The sequence below is a fragment of the Hetaerina americana genome, unplaced genomic scaffold (assembly GCF_022747635.1).
Source record: "Hetaerina americana unplaced genomic scaffold, ioHetAmer1.1.p SCAF_7, whole genome shotgun sequence".
NCBI classification, from domain to species: Eukaryota; Metazoa; Arthropoda; class Insecta; order Odonata; family Calopterygidae; genus Hetaerina; species Hetaerina americana.
In genome coordinates this window covers 30,488,759-30,505,064 of record NW_027287316.1, presented here as the reverse complement: position 1 = coordinate 30,505,064, position 16,306 = coordinate 30,488,759, and the positions used below count along the sequence as shown (strand labels likewise).

Sequence of the window (16,306 nt, the reverse complement as noted above, 5' to 3'; positions counted from 1 at the left end):
TTTATTCTAAGTGCCAAGTGTCGCACCACCGTTGTATAGCATTAAGGTCATCTGACAAAACTGCTGTGTACTCAGGATCACGACTGTCACTGTAAACCACTGCATCGTCGGCAAAGAAACGTATCTTACTAGTGACTACGGTGTCAATGTCGTTAACGCAGAGGTGGAATAAAAGAGGTCCGATGACACTTCCCTGGTGAACACCTGAAGTAACTTCTACTGCATTTGAGCTAACTCCATCTATCACTGCTGTTCGAGCCCGACCATTCTATAAGTCTTTAATACAGCCCAGGATATTTTTATCAACGCCAAATGCTTCTAGCTTTGCAAGTAGTTAACTATGAGGTACTTTGTCAAAGGTTTTCTTAAAATATAGAAAACTCGCGTTCACTGGAACATCGCCCTCTCCCAAAATAAGAATTCATGAACAAAATGCGGTAGTTGTGCCTCGCAGGATCTACCCTTTCGGAAACCGTGCTGATTTTTCATTAATAACTTCTGATAAACCAGGTGTCAACGATCGTACAAGCACTATGCAGTATGTTCCATAACCTTGCATGAAATGGATGTGGGGGAAATACGTCTGTTTTTGCTCGGTTCCTCCTTGTCTAGGTTTTTAAAAAAAATGTTGTTACGTTAGACGTTTTCCAATCTCTGAGAACCTTATGATCTACCAGCGATTTCTTAAATATTATTTCTAGGTACGGAGCAATTACCGAAGCCAAATCCTTAAGTAAACGAGTGGGTATTTCATTGGGACCGAAAATTTATTAGACTTAATATTTTTCAGTAAACGTTCTATTCCATTTTATAAGATTTCAATTTTGGGCATCGATTGAACGGCAATTTGGTAAGCTATCGGGGGTATTCTGTGAGATATTGGTGTAGACGATTTAAAAGAAGGAATTTAATAGGTTAGCCTTTTCCAAACTGCTGGCTACTCTTTCGTCTTTACCATTTTTGAGTGAATTGACAGTTAACTGATTTCCATGAACTTCTCTGAAGTATGGCCAAAATGCTTTTGGCTTCTCTTTCGTTTTCCACTAACCTTTTCCTTTTGAATTCCTTTAACGCTTTCCGAAATTCATTCTTGGCATTCGCCCTAAATATCTTATAATCATAAGTGATATCATTCTTTTTGTCGCAAGAGATATCATCCCTAATATTTTTCATCTTGGCGTGACATAGCCTTTGACGTCGTAATGCCCTTCTAAGATCCGCGTTATACCATCTAGGTTCCGTGTCATCTTTTATCAATTTACTGGGAATGAACTTGTTGACTGCTGGCGCAAGGAAGTGGATCCGCGAATCCTCAGTAATTCGGTGATTACTATCTTTCTTAAAACTAGCAAATTAATTCTGAAGCACGCACTTTAGGCTCTTGTAGTCTTCTTTAAGCAAGAAATATTTTCCTTTTAGGCTTTTTATTTCGGACCTCATGAAGCGAAAAGGTAGCATTTAATGCCGTGTGGCCACTAATTTCTTTTAAAGTTTCTACACTTAAGACTTTTTCGGGAATATTCGTTGCTAACAAGTCAAGAATACTATCACCCCTAGTTGGTGAAGTGACAAGTTGATTCAATGGGTTCATCGAAAAAGAACTCAATACCGATTCGCAGATATCTTTGGCTTTACCACCCGTTTAAAACTATATGTGCTCCAGTCAATAGATGGGACATTGAAATCCTCACCGATTATAACGATGCAATCATTGTGTTGGATAAAAACCTTTGATTTGCTGATCTCATTCTAGTATTGCATCAGCTCTGTCGACTGACAGCCTGTTAAATGCGCATGTATAAATTACTTTGGATTTAGGACTTTCAATTGAGCACCAAACGCTTTTCAAACCATTACCCGGAATTATCTCAGCCCTACTGACGAAGGAATTTTTAACTGCAATAGAAACACCACCCCGATTCTATTTGTTCTGTCATTTCTGTTAATGGAAGAGGATTTTAGGAAAATTTGACCGTCGACAATATAAGTGAATAACCAGCTTTTTGTACCAATAATTACATTTGCGCCTGAGCTTTGAATAAGGTGATGATATTCTGCGACTTGAAAATTAAACTTCGGCAATTTGCTACCAATACAGATAATGTTCCCTTGACATAACAATTTTTTGAATTTTTAATATTACAGTCCGGATAATGACAAAAAATATCCATTTATCTATTTATGTACCCTGCAAGCGATTGCTAGGGTGTGTGACAATGGGTGATACGGACCAGAATGATTTTTACCCGAACATGACCCCACTGTGGTCGGACAAGGCTATTATGATCCCTTATCATTCGTGGAAAAAATGACATCTTAAATCTATCTGTTCCACAACTAATCTCTATAATTTTATTGATATGATCTCTCCTACCGTAGTAAAAGGGGGGATAATACATTTTCAGCATCACTATCAAAGAGACGCCCTTCCAATTTATGCAAGAGCTTCAATCTGTAATTTAACCTTCGCTCCGTGAGTGATTCCTAGCCTAGCTGCTCTAATATTTAAATACACTACTAAGTTTATCATAACAACGTTTTACAAATCTAGCTCCTCTACGCTGCACACGATCACATTCGACAGAACCCTCGTATTAGCTTATAGGTTGAGGTGCATGTAACAGTGGCACCACATTTAAAATACCCAGCAAGTGTTCGGGGTTCATGTGAGAAAATTTTAGTTATGCAATTGGAAAGGGATAAGGGCAAATCCGCCGCATTTATCAAAAACTACTTAGAGAAGAGAGTAAGCGTGACGCGTATGCTGGAGGAATTGGGATGGAAGCCCCTTGTTTTTTCAATAAGAACAAGCTACACTTGGAGTGTTTGAATGGCACAGGGCACCTTGAGTTTTCTTACTGTACCTGGGGAAATTATTACAGCACCAAATTATATAAGTACATTCAACAATACCGCACAATCCACAAAATAAGAGAGATAGAAACCGTCACAAACAGATTCAGGTACTCATTCTTCAATTTTTGTTACTTTAGAAACTTAAAGTCAAATGTGTGTACAACCATGATTGGATGATGTTGACATATATGTATTTGTGGTACGAGCAAATGTATGCTTAAACTTATATTTGTGCTTTTATGACTGTAACCTTAATATCCACCCCTTGCGGGTTTTTTTTCTGTAGATAATCATGTCTCATACAATTCTGCATATGAAAGAATATATATGCCGAGAACCAGAAAATGAAAATGCAATCATTCATCACAATATGCAGGATTAATGTATGCTGGAGGCAACCCTTGTGCTGTTTGGATATGGAGGGAAATATGTCCTTACCACCAAATTCAGGTTAAGTGCCGTCCCGGGACGTTCGTGGGTGGGTGGCTCATCGGAAGCACACGGCGGTGGACGTGGACGATGGGCGACGAGAACGAAATGAATGAATTAACAAGGACACGGGACTAGAACAGCTGTCTGCGGACCTAAAACGAAGTGGCGGCGTGCGCGTATTATGGGCTCCGGCACCTGAGGCCACTTCGCACCGTGTGCACGCATCAATAATGACCGCCACATCGCTAAACAAAGCTTCGTTTTCCAGGTCACCACCGAGACTATTCGATTAGCCGCCGAGGACGCTACCGGCAAAAGTAATTGCGAACGGATGTGAAGCGAAATGCGATGGGAGAGCCAAATATCGAACACTTCATTTATTCTAGTCAGCTCGCCATGCCAAGCTGACAAAAAGGAAGAGAAAATCTTGTGGACATTTCCGTTGAACCTTCGGGTTGATCACTGTGCTTTGGTCAGGATGGGTAAACCAAACCCTTGACGACCCTATGTCCTCTACTTATACATTGAATTCAGTTAATTTTATTGCTAATTATACATTATTACTTTTCAATCCAAGGATTGATAAATGTAAACTATTATTATTTTTTAATATCCTAATAGGGTACGAATAGAAACGCCAATTGCATCCGCATTTCTTAATCTGCTCATTTAATATACCTATTAGTCCCCTTTTTTCCTTACCCCTTCACCCCTTCATGTTTATACGAAAATTTTATATTCAATTCACTTACGACAAAGAGATCAACCCGCATTACAAAGACATTCCATCTTCCCAAATACCGCACGGCTATATATGAAAAGTCATTCAGTATTTCATCCTGTAAACTATGGAACTGCTTGTCTAATAAAGTAAAATTATCCAGGAACACATCCCAATTCAACAGGAAAATGTTTGAATATCTGTCTACCACATTACCAAAATGACCTATTACTGTTCTAGCAGGCTAAATATTTAACTATTGTTCTTTGTATTTGTATGTACGATATGTATTGTACTATATGTTTCGTTCAAATGATGTTAAATTGTGTTTTGTGACTGGTTCAATTACCTTATTCTATGCATTATGTAAACCTGTTTCACTCCATAGGTTTCAAAACCTCATGTAACATGCATTCTGCTCCAAGGGACTTTGCTCCCAGAGCAATAAAAATTGTTTATTTATTTTTTTTGTAACATTCATAATTGTTAATGTTTAGTTCCTAATATACTAGTAGTGAGAACAAAACGTTTCGTAAAATATTCCCGTTAAAACTACCAACAAAATTTCCCCCGTCAAATCTTACTGAATCATAAATGCTTACTGATGAATAATGTCACAATAAAATATATTTGATGTTTTCAGGCTTAACTTTGTGGAAATCCATTTTCACTGAAGTAAAAATAACGATCTATCCTTAATGATATTGTGATAGGGCATATCCTTAATGACATTGTTTTTCAAAGATATTCCCCACTGAGGACAACCTCTCACTCATTTAGGAAAATGCCTCGTTACCACCAACCGTGAACCTTCCTGACCACCTCCATTCTCCTCGGACCTCCCCACTCCCCGCCGCCCACCGCCAATGTCTCCCTCAACCACCCCCACCAACTTCAACCAATTCCAGCCACCCCTGTATCCCCTTACCCCTTTCCCCTCTTCACCTCCACCGTACACATATAACCGACCTGTATGTCGGTTAAATCTGTGCCTGAGGATGACGCTGATGCGTCGAAACTAGTTGTACCGAATAAAATTGAGTGGAAAGATACATTGTTATTTTTACTTCAGTCAAGATAAAACTTTGCGATCCCATAAAATGAACTTTAATGGAACCTAGGCTTCGCTGCTGTGCAGAAAGTTACGCCTGAAACGAATAATCATATCAATGCTTCCATTTATTGATATTTATGAATGATTTCTCGGTGAGAGGATCTTAATTGAATACCTAATGTAATACGTTGACAATCAAATATATTATTTCAGTCAACTTTACAATGTAGTGTCCTTTGAAATCAGCAACTTTATTATTCACTACTAAATATTGATCCTCTGCGCGGAGAATAAGTATTTGATTACCAATTACATAGTAGTTGATTTAAGCAGTAACATCATATGTTTAAGATAAAGAGTACCCTTTTGGCCGTAGTCTATTTAATTGTATTCTCTTTCTCTCTCCATTGAGAATGTATTTTTAAAGATAGTTGAGGCCGATACTTTGTGGAATTTCAATGTAATGCTCAAGGAAGAATCAAATAACTTTGCGTTTCCACATAATAGAATTTTTACGGTCAACTAGTTTTCCTACACTTCAGATGACGCTAGAGTGCGGCGAAACTACTTGATAGTTAAAATTCTCTTCTGTGAAAACGCAAATTCATTTGATTCTTCTTTGTGCGTAGAATTTATTGATATCATCACTTTGATAATTTTGGTGCTACTTTGACCGATTAAAAGCATCAACCAAAAAAACACCGAAGAATTAGAAAAAAATTAATAAGTTCTGGTTTCCTGTATGCTCTTGGAATTGCAACTACTCTTGAAGTAAATTTATATAAACTTTTTCAAAACTTATGATGTCAAATTTATGATGCATAATATTCCGTTTTCATTGTCACACCACGTCAGAGTTCAGAGAAACTAATTAATAAAACCGATAGGTCAATTAGCCTTAAAGATATAATGATGACGCACCACCGCTCGATCGCTGCAACAGCAATTCATCTTCCGGGTGGCACTTTAAACGATTACACCACTTGGGAGCCCTTCTCAAGAGATGACTAATGCCGTCGTCGGGTTTCTCCCGCGGCGGGGGAGACTGAACGTGTCCGTGGAGTGAGCGCACTTAACCACGCCACTCGTTAGCGGAGACACCCGACTGCGAACGGCGGCCGCGACGAGGTGAAGAAGGCAACTAGAAAGGAGAAGGTTACCTCGACCAGCTTAGGGCGATAACTCAGGAGAGTTCACGCAGCAGTCAGGAAGGATGGAGTGGTTCATGAACGGGGGACGCGCACGAGTCGGGAGTTCATCTTCATCAGAAATTACCGATTCGAAGATAAGTTCGCGTTATGGTGAAGAGCGGTTTGTGGTACCTCTTCTTCCAGTGCCTTTCTCGGCTAGCCTCTTCACTTCTTCTCCCCATCCCTACATCAGCGTTTCTCGTTATGCTTTCCATCTTCCATTATTGGTCTATTTCCCAAAAGGGGGATTTTAAGGTTGTTAACCGCTTAGCCTCAAGAGTAGGACAAATGAGAACTCTTCTCCATTGTAATTTTACCGGTGGGCTTCTTTCATATCCTACACTAGTTAATACTTCTTATTTGGCGATTGAAGCTCTACTGATATCGTCTTCTGTAACATCTCATTTACGCTATTTCTTAGTCTATAACTTATACGCCGAGCTCACTCAGCTCAACTTAATTGCCCATATCTCACAACCAAAAAAAGTTGTATTCCTATTAATGTATACTCATCTCCATATCCTAAATGTATTTCATGGCTTTCGATCTTATGTTTGTTGCAAGGGGTTAATACGCTTTTATTTTGGTAAATGGTACGAATGGCACTCCTCTTCATGTGGAGTCTTCATTCTTTCGATTCGGTCTTTCAAGTTTCTTCCAACACTTATGATCTAGTTACCCAAGAATTTTCTTCCACTTTTTTTTAGTTTTTACTGCCTTTTTTTCTTCCAGACGTAAACCCTAAGGCGCGCCAAACAGTACTTTATGTCGCAAGAAATGAAGGAAATTTCAGTTTGACTGGCATATGAGTATTTAATTCCATATTTCAATGTCGCGATTCCAAATCAAATTAAATTGCTACAGGCCGGTATATAATCGATTTATATTAAAAAATATAAAATATGATAATAATTACTATGTAAAGCTTTTACTTCCTAAATGCTTGTGTTTTTTTCCACAAAATAATGAAGTGTCCCAAAAAGGCCAGCGATATTTAAGATTTGAAGATACAAAAACCTAGGCAATAACTGATGGAAGGATAATGAAGCAGACGGATAAGGCGGAAAAAGAAATCTACATTAAATGAGGATAAAAGTAGTATAGCGATCCTAAAGAAAGGAGGAACCAAATAAATCGGACATAGCATGAACGAAATGGGATTGTTAGGAACATCATCGAAGGAAAGGTCGCCCTAGGAATTGTGTAGACTATATAAAGAGGGAGGTATGGCGGACAAGTCTTCAGGAAAAAAGAAAACTAGCAATGCATAGGGAAGAATGGAGTCAACGCACGTGTATCTTCGAATGGAAGCATAAATGTGCAGAAAAATTCAATTTCTTCATGCAAAACTTCTTCATGAATTTCTTGAACGTGGTTTAATCTTGTCAGGCAACGCCTTCGTGGACATCCCAACAAGATTCTTGAGGTCAGAGGTAACGTTGGTGCAAAATGAATCAATGCATCGAATCAGGAGAACTCCTGAACTAAAGTAGCAAACTGGAATGGCTACTTTTTCTTTTCGCCTGATAAGATGAACTAAACACGGAATACACCTCCATCTTTAGATCAACTTCGCCAAAGCCATTAGATAAATATTTTGTCAATCTTACGACCACAATGGCCTACGATTTTTTGCAACCAAACTGATGAATACTGGGTAATAAAATATTATTTGCGGTTTCAGGTTTGATATGGCGGAATAAATTCATGTTAGTGAATAAAATAACTGCCAAGCTTTTCCATAGGGATTGGAAGAAGCTTAAAAGTGGAACACGCGTTTCGGTTTATTAAACTCATCACCTGTTCCATCAAAACAATCAGATCAATCGTGTTGCTTTACCTGATTAGGGTTCAGTGAGCAGAAGTGTTAAAGCTTCTTATATGATGTCGAAAAATACTTTATTTAATTCCCCAAATAAGAAAATATTGCTTTAATACTTATTGCGCACCACTAAGATACCGGGCCCACAACTGTGTTGCACCGAACTTAAGCGATCACGGTGAAGAAGTTGCGAACACGGTACGGAGCGTTTTGATCTCCGGAGTTCCTAATTCTTGACAGAAATGGCGCCTCTCTTGGAAAGCGGTGTCTGGGGGCGTCTCGTGTATCGCCCGTGGATCCGGAGATAGATAGAGGAGACTCTTCCTTCCGAGGAGGAGAGGGGAATGGGTGGAGTGGGGATGAGGGCGGAAGAACGGGCACCCAGACCGCGCCCTCTTCCTTCCGCCCCTACCTACCTCCCTCCCTCCCTCCCTAAACGCACGCCGCGCACCTCCCAATCCTCTACCTTCCCTTCTCTCTCCTAATCCCCGACCTCTCCCCCGAAACCTCTCCCTCTCTCGAAATGATCGATGGGGTAAACGTGTCCACGGGTCGGCTTGCAAACAAAACACCGTCGGGCCAAGTAAACACCCTTGATGTATTCCGCCCATTATAAAGCCGGGGAGATCAAACTTATAAACATTTAAACAAATGACTGGCATAATAGACAATATGGCGTAATTTTTGCGGGTGTTTTGTGAGTAGGCGTTATTGCATTCGCTGCCTCATGAGTTGTGCTGCACACATGATCCCTGATTGAAATCAAGGATTAATGAAAGAGCAATCTTTACTTTATTACTGTACAATTGACCGTACATGTATGGAGTTGGGATAATGACTATATATATATATATATATATATATATATATATATATAAATATATACAAATATATATAAATATATAAATAAATAAATATATATATATATATATATTTATTATAATAAATATATATATATATATTTTTTTTTATTATAAACCATAAACACAGTAGTCAACCCAAAGGTATATATAATATATATATATATATATATATATATATATATATATATATATATATATATATATATATATATATATATATATAAACAGGTGAGGAAACATAGGGCATCTATACATGGAATGCCATACATGGAATCGGATGCGGTTGTTACAAATGTATGAATATCAAAGATTTATCATGACAACAGGAGCGTAGTAATTCCAGTGTGCAAAAAAAGAAACGTTCTATTTAGTTTATATACACCAAAATTTGTTGGGAAATTCATTCCCAATATGCTATAACATTGTAAAAATACATTGTAATTCCCAATATGCTAAAATAATGTAATAAAAGCAAAAAATACTTTTAAATTGCATTCATTCCACGTAAGGTGCAACCGGCCGAAATTCCTTTTTGCAGCAGAACACGCCACACCAAGTGGACAAAGATAAGTTAGACATAGAAAAGACTTCCCTCTATGAACAAGAAGGCGAAAAAAAGATCTTTTATTTTTTCATGTATTTCAACGAACGTTTTTGATTAGCTTAAAAAAATATCTTGAAAATTTAAACTTTATGACGAAGATTACTGATTTCAGCACAATTAATCGCAGTCAGACATATTAATATATATTTATTATATGGTCATATATTTATTAATTTGTAAATGGCGGAGAAGTAGAAGAAATTTTCCACGGGGGCATGTAGGAAAAAACAGTAATTTTTAATTAATGTTCCTCGGACGTATTTTCAGGTCCTTGCGCGTCAAATATTCATCGGAAAAACTTGATTTAATTTCGAGAGAAAGAGAAGAATTTTAAAGGTCGCGAGGCATAATGGACAAAGATCCCTCGGCCACCGCGTGCCACACCGAGTTGCAGGGCGATTCCCAAATTTATCCCTGTCACTGACATTTCTCCCCCAGCAAGCCGAAAATCCCTTTATCGTACAGGTTGTACAGACGCCAAGTTGGGTCCTCGATGTGAACGCATTCTCCTAAAACCCTTTATTTTCTCAGGGTATTAAGGCAAAATTGGTGTGAACGTGATGGGGGGTTGGTTTGCGAACTTAGAAGTAAAAAAAAGCTTTTTGTCACGTTCGAGGTTCCATAAATGGCCGTGAGACGACGCCTTTCACGTTTCCAAAAATCGTTACATTTCTCTTATGAGTATATAATACGAGTAAATGTAAATAAACAGAGATATTTATACATAGTAGAGGTATATATATATATACATATATATATATATATATATATATATATATATATATATATATATATATATATATATATATCTTCGAAATGGAACGCTCTTCGGCGACGCACAAATATATAAAAACACGGATGTAGATTTGTAGAATATAGAGACACAGAAAGGACACTCACAATATGTTATTTGACGTTTCGACAGCACGGCTGTCGTCGGAAGACGAAACGTCAAATAACATATTGTGAGTGTCCTTTCTGTGTCTCTATATTCTACAAATCTACATCCGTGTTTATATATATATATATATATATATATATATATATATATATATATTCATTTGCTTACATTTACACGTATATTATACCCATAAGAGACGGTGGCAAGACAGCCTGGGGAAAGAAGGATCTGAATTCTAAGTTACGACAATTTCGGAATAAGTGTCCTTTCCCATGTGTTTTTGTAGGCTAACTATATCTGACTTCTTAGCTGGTATACGTATAAATATATAAAAATATATATATATAAACATATATATATATACATATATATATAACAATTTAATCTTCATAAAAAATTTAATATATATATTTTAACATTTTTATGTTTATATATATATATATTATATATATATATATATATATATAATTACCACTCCCTCTTTAACAATTACCATAATATTATCATTAAATTAATTACAATTGTATTCATATAGTTACCTACACTAAAACATTCGCAGCCAGTATATGTGATGTCATGGAAGTGAAGATGGGTCCACTGGATGAGTACGTGTCAAAACGTACCCCGAAACACTTATTTTCTGATGGTGCGACGCCGAACGTGACTGAATGAAATTTTCAGTTTTTACAAGCAATTTTCGGGGGTAAACCCTACCTCTTAATTAGCCCTCGATCTTTCATCTGCCTCCTTTCAATGAAAAAAAAAATAATAAATTCGCTGAATTTACACGATTAAATCGACTTCCAACGTAAAAAATTGGGTAGGCTGAAATTATACTATATGTAAAAAAATATCACCATGATCAACCTGAAAGTTATTTTCTTTTCCTTTTTCTCTTCATTTTTTTCTTGGACCAATAATGGGCTTCTATTTCCAGCCACTCTTTGAAGTGCCTCTTCACTTATTACACTATCTATCCATTTTAATTACAAAGTTCTTACGATATTGGGAACTGTCATTACTTCTTATCTTCTTTATTTCTGCCTTTCCTACCATTCCTCTTGCTTTTTCTATCACTAATAATTTTGCAGCCTTAATCTCGAAACTCTTTCACCTGATCTCCACTCCACTTACACTTCACAGGGTTAATAATACGATACACGGTGGTCGCAAGAGTCTTACCACAAGTTGTAGATCCACCAGTTTTCGAATCTATGATCTTTGTCAAACAAAATTACCATGAAGTTCAAGCAATTAAATGACAACAGACGTTTACTCGCTATAATTATTTTTTGAAAAATATTTCGTGTTTCACTGGCCGTTTAAAATTCAAAAAGTTATTTAAAATAAACTAGATAATTCATTGAACAGAGGTACATCTTTATTCTAATACGCCTTTATATAATAGATTAATGTCACTTAGTATTCCCTCAAGATGCTTGGGTATTCACGGTGGTCTCGGAAATCTGGGGAATACCTAACTCAGGAAAAATCTGGCTTTTGATACGAAATTCCCGACAGAACTGGAGTAAAAAAATGCACTTGCTAATTTTGCCTATTTGCCCTTAAACGGATTGTATACTTCTGAAAGCGCTGCTAATGAGTTGGATGAAAAATAATTCTATTTTTACTTGATGCTAATGAATACCGATGATTACGACGGCGAAGGGGAAAACAATATGCTTTTATCTTCTCGTCCCCAATTTTCGTTAATTTTACATTCAACGCGGTGGAACGAAACGAATTCTCCGGGAGCCTTCTTAGCTTTTAGTGCTTAATTCAGTTTATGGAGGCTAATGGATTTTTACTGCCTAGTACGCTGTGTTCCCTCAGGGCTGCATCTTATTAAGGGTTCGGAACATCTACGCCCGGTGATCAATGTGCCACGGCGGACTTTTATTCCCAAATCTACGACCCAAACCCCTGCAGTAAATTCTATTGCTCACTCTGTAATACCTCCAAGTTGTCAATGCTTTCAAATCAGTCAACGAAAGGAGGGAAATATTTTTGAATTCTTTTTTTCACTTTTAGAAGTCTCTTTTACGCAGTGAAAAAGGTTTTGATTCCGATCAGATGTCAAACAAATGGGAGAGTGCGTAAATTCCTCTCGGGTCCCCCACCGGGTTATATCGTCCATATTGGCCGACGTTTCGATGTCCGACTCGGACATCATCTTCAGGGCTTCTGAATGGGTCAGAAGCCCTGAAGACGATGACCGAGTCAAACATCGAAACGTCGGCCAATATGGACGATATAACCCGGTGGAGGACCCGAGAGTAATTTACGCAGCTGATACGCCGGGAAAACACCAAATCTTTTATAAATGGGAAAGTATCTCCTGAGTATTAAAAGGAATACATATTTCTATTGATACAGTTTAAATTATACCTGTATGACCTTCGAAGTTCAACTTAAGTGAGAGATAGTAGTTCATAATTTTGTATTGAAGTTTTCATCAGTGGGGACAGTATCAAGATAATATCAAAAGACTATCAACGGCTTTTAATCAGCAGAGTTCCTCGTGGTGACTTTCTGATTCTATCTCTGATTGCATTCGTTTTTAATCCTTCTTTCATCAGGCAACCTATGGACTTAAATCCCATTCCTCCCTTCTCTGTTTCTTTAAAATTACAGCTCTAGTAACGGACACATAATACCAACCTACTTATTATTTCGATACTGAGATAATTTGATGTCCTTTCGTTGTGGGACGTGAATAATATTAATTAGTAAACAATTTTTTTACTGAATAATTTACGTTTTGGTGATTTATTTTTCCAATGAAAGCCTGAAGGTATGTAAATAATAAATCCTGATATACCAGTTCCTCTTCTTTATGTCACATCGGTAATGGCGTAATTAGACGTATATAAACAGTAATAAAGTGGAAAATTGAGGAAAGAAACATTCTTTGGAAACATAAATGAACATATTTGGAAATACTCCCAGGAGTCCGATGTCTGCCAGGGTTTTGAGCTTAAACGGCGTGTCTGAGGGGGAAGGGAGGCATTGATTGAAACAATCATTAAAGGGAATATTGGGGGAGGGAGATATGTTTAGGAAATGGCAGAGAAACTAATGTGGAAGAAGGTTTGCCTGAGGCGTGGTGATTGCTTATGCGGATATTGAGGGGTTTTGTGCACTGCCCAACGCCCAGGAGGAGGAACAGAGATTGAACTATAGCTGTTAAATTTTATTGCGGGATGTGCGTGACGGAGTACTGTGGCATGGGAAAGACTTGGTAATTTGAGAGGGAAGGCTAGGAGTGGTGGAGATGGATCATGGTTTACATTTGGGTATATAGCTAGGTATCGGTGTAGAATTTACGATTATTGTGGATTTAGATAAAGGCTTAGTACATTTGATGAATTGTCGAATCAGCTTTAAAAGCGACAAAGGGACAGCTATGTTTACTATTGCTTTGTGTTTGGTCAGAAATTAATCAAACTACATTTTATTCTCAAGAATACATACTTAAACCTCAGAGGTCTCGAAACTGAAGGTTAATATTGACTGAACATCTTTCTGGATACAATAAAGAATGCAATTTACCGTGAAGGCTTCCACGAAGTGTAGCGATTGAGTCTCCCAGGATTTTTTTCACGTGGTTCCATTTTCTAGGACAAACAATAGGACAATTGTTTGTCTCAGAAAATGGACTTGTCCTAGAAAATTGATCTACACGGAAGAAATCTTGGAAGATTTATAACTTAAAAAAATTTCTCTTTATGTAGTATACTTGCATTTGATTCATGGCATAAAATCCTGATAATAACGGTTGATGACAGGTAAAAATTCACCCAGTCAGTGTAGTACAGCCCTGGGAAATTTTGAGCCTAATATTTGGAATTATATAAAAAATCAAATGCTTTCATTTTTATCCTTCAGACTCGATTCGTTGCGTAAGGGAAAACTGAGACTGAGGCACCGAAGACACCCAAGAAAACTGCGGAAAGCACGAATAAAATATGAGATAATTATCAGTTCAATTAATGATTGCAACACTCCGATAGCAATGCTTAGGATGGGGAAGGCACCACTATAATATTATCGAAATGCTGGGCAATTATACTCGATACCTCCTTGTTTTTCAAACGGCCACATTAAAAACCGTTTGAAAATCACTGAAAGAGAGTTCTCCTATTATTATATTATCATCGCGTGTTTACGACGCTTGGAGCTACTCAATATACGTATATGAGCAAAGATATATCGTGGAAGGGAAGGATAAAATTATAGGTGAGAGACATGGTATGTTTGAAATACTATCAATTTCATTTTGATCAGTTATTCATTACCATTATATATGACTTAAAATATTCACATCTTAAGTTAATCCTGCTTATATTCATCAATGGGGAAATGGTACCGAGGAAACATACAATTTTCTTGACCGATCAAGAAGCGTTCTCAGCCTTTATAGCATCATTTGCATCACACAATTTCTGAGGTTAGATACCCCTAGAAAACGCAGGAATTATTTATCTACACATTTAATCACTCAAGATTGCACTTTACTAAAAATTGAATTAACAAAAAATGAATTATCTCTATGGCCGTACACTCTGTAGGCACAATGAACACGGCAATAGTTCTCCTTTGTTATTTTATTTCACCTGTTCTATTCTATATTCGTATGCTCCATGAAAACCAGGGAAGATGTTCAATGTGCGAGTCTGACGGGATAACACTCGAATTTTAGGAATATTCAATGATTTTCTGAACACAAAACACCCCTTCCGACTTCTTCTGCAACTTCATGCTGTCGCACAATCACAACGAACGACTTCTGTTGGTTATGAAGGTTTGCAATGGGATTATTTCTCATTGTGGCGAACAATATCTCCTCTTTGCAAGCTGGGGTACATAGGTCGGTGAAAAAAAATTGTAGAGAGCAAGGAATTTGAACCATCAGTCTATTCCTTTGCGAGCTCGACTGCTGTGAGATTGATGATTCACGATGACAGGCCAAATTTCAAGCGGTACAAACATTCAGATGGAGATAAAAAAATGAAGCAAGTGAATGAAACAGTGTGAATTATGGTACAAAAGCGTCAAGATAATTCCGTATTGGTGCAGTACAAATTTTCCCTCGGGATTACACCGACTTTTCCGAAACTGCGTTTCCGCAGAAAAATCTATGCATGTACAATGAGAATGGGAGACATTTAGACTCCACGAAAATTCCTTCGCTAAAAAAAGTGAAACAAAATGTTCAGACGGTAAATTAACCAATAAATAACTAAATTCGTACGTGGAATAGTAAAATTTATTACCTGAAGAGTCTGTAAGAACAGTTAAAAGTAATGACCAGTTTAATGCGATGGATATGCAGTTAAGAACCAACCCAAAGATCGCAGTCAAAATGTATCTTATATATATATATATATATATATATATATATATATATATATATATATATATATATATATATATCATATACGAGGTTCAGTGCTGCGTTTTCAATTTGAAGAATTTACACAGAATGGGTAGAGTATGAGTTATGATCAATGACAGTTCTCCAACAACCCAAATACTAGCAATATTTATGGCATATAAACTGGTATGTCATAGATTTGAAGCGGAAAAGGGTATTTCCTTCTCTTTCTATCTCCCGTATGGCGTTTATATTTTTGGAATAAACTAACGCTCTCTAATAGTTTCATTCGATTGGATTATTTACAAAAATTAGAAAATAAATTCTTTTTTTTACGAAAAAATTCGAAGTGATGGAAACTTCTTAATGCATGAAAGACATCACGATATTATAAAAGATTCTTAAAATTATTACTCCGATTAATACTTCGCCTAATTCCATTCAGAAAACGCTGAAGGAGATGTGTTTTTGCCACCAAATGAATTT

At 37.1% G+C, this 16,306-nt stretch overlaps 1 protein-coding gene across 1 annotated transcript in view; it reads right to left on the bottom strand.

The window, feature by feature from the left end:
• LOC139696609 (adenylate cyclase type 6-like) overlaps positions 1-16,306 on the bottom strand; it is a 247,205-nt gene that overhangs the window by 176,916 nt on the left and 53,983 nt on the right. The window lies entirely within an intron of this gene.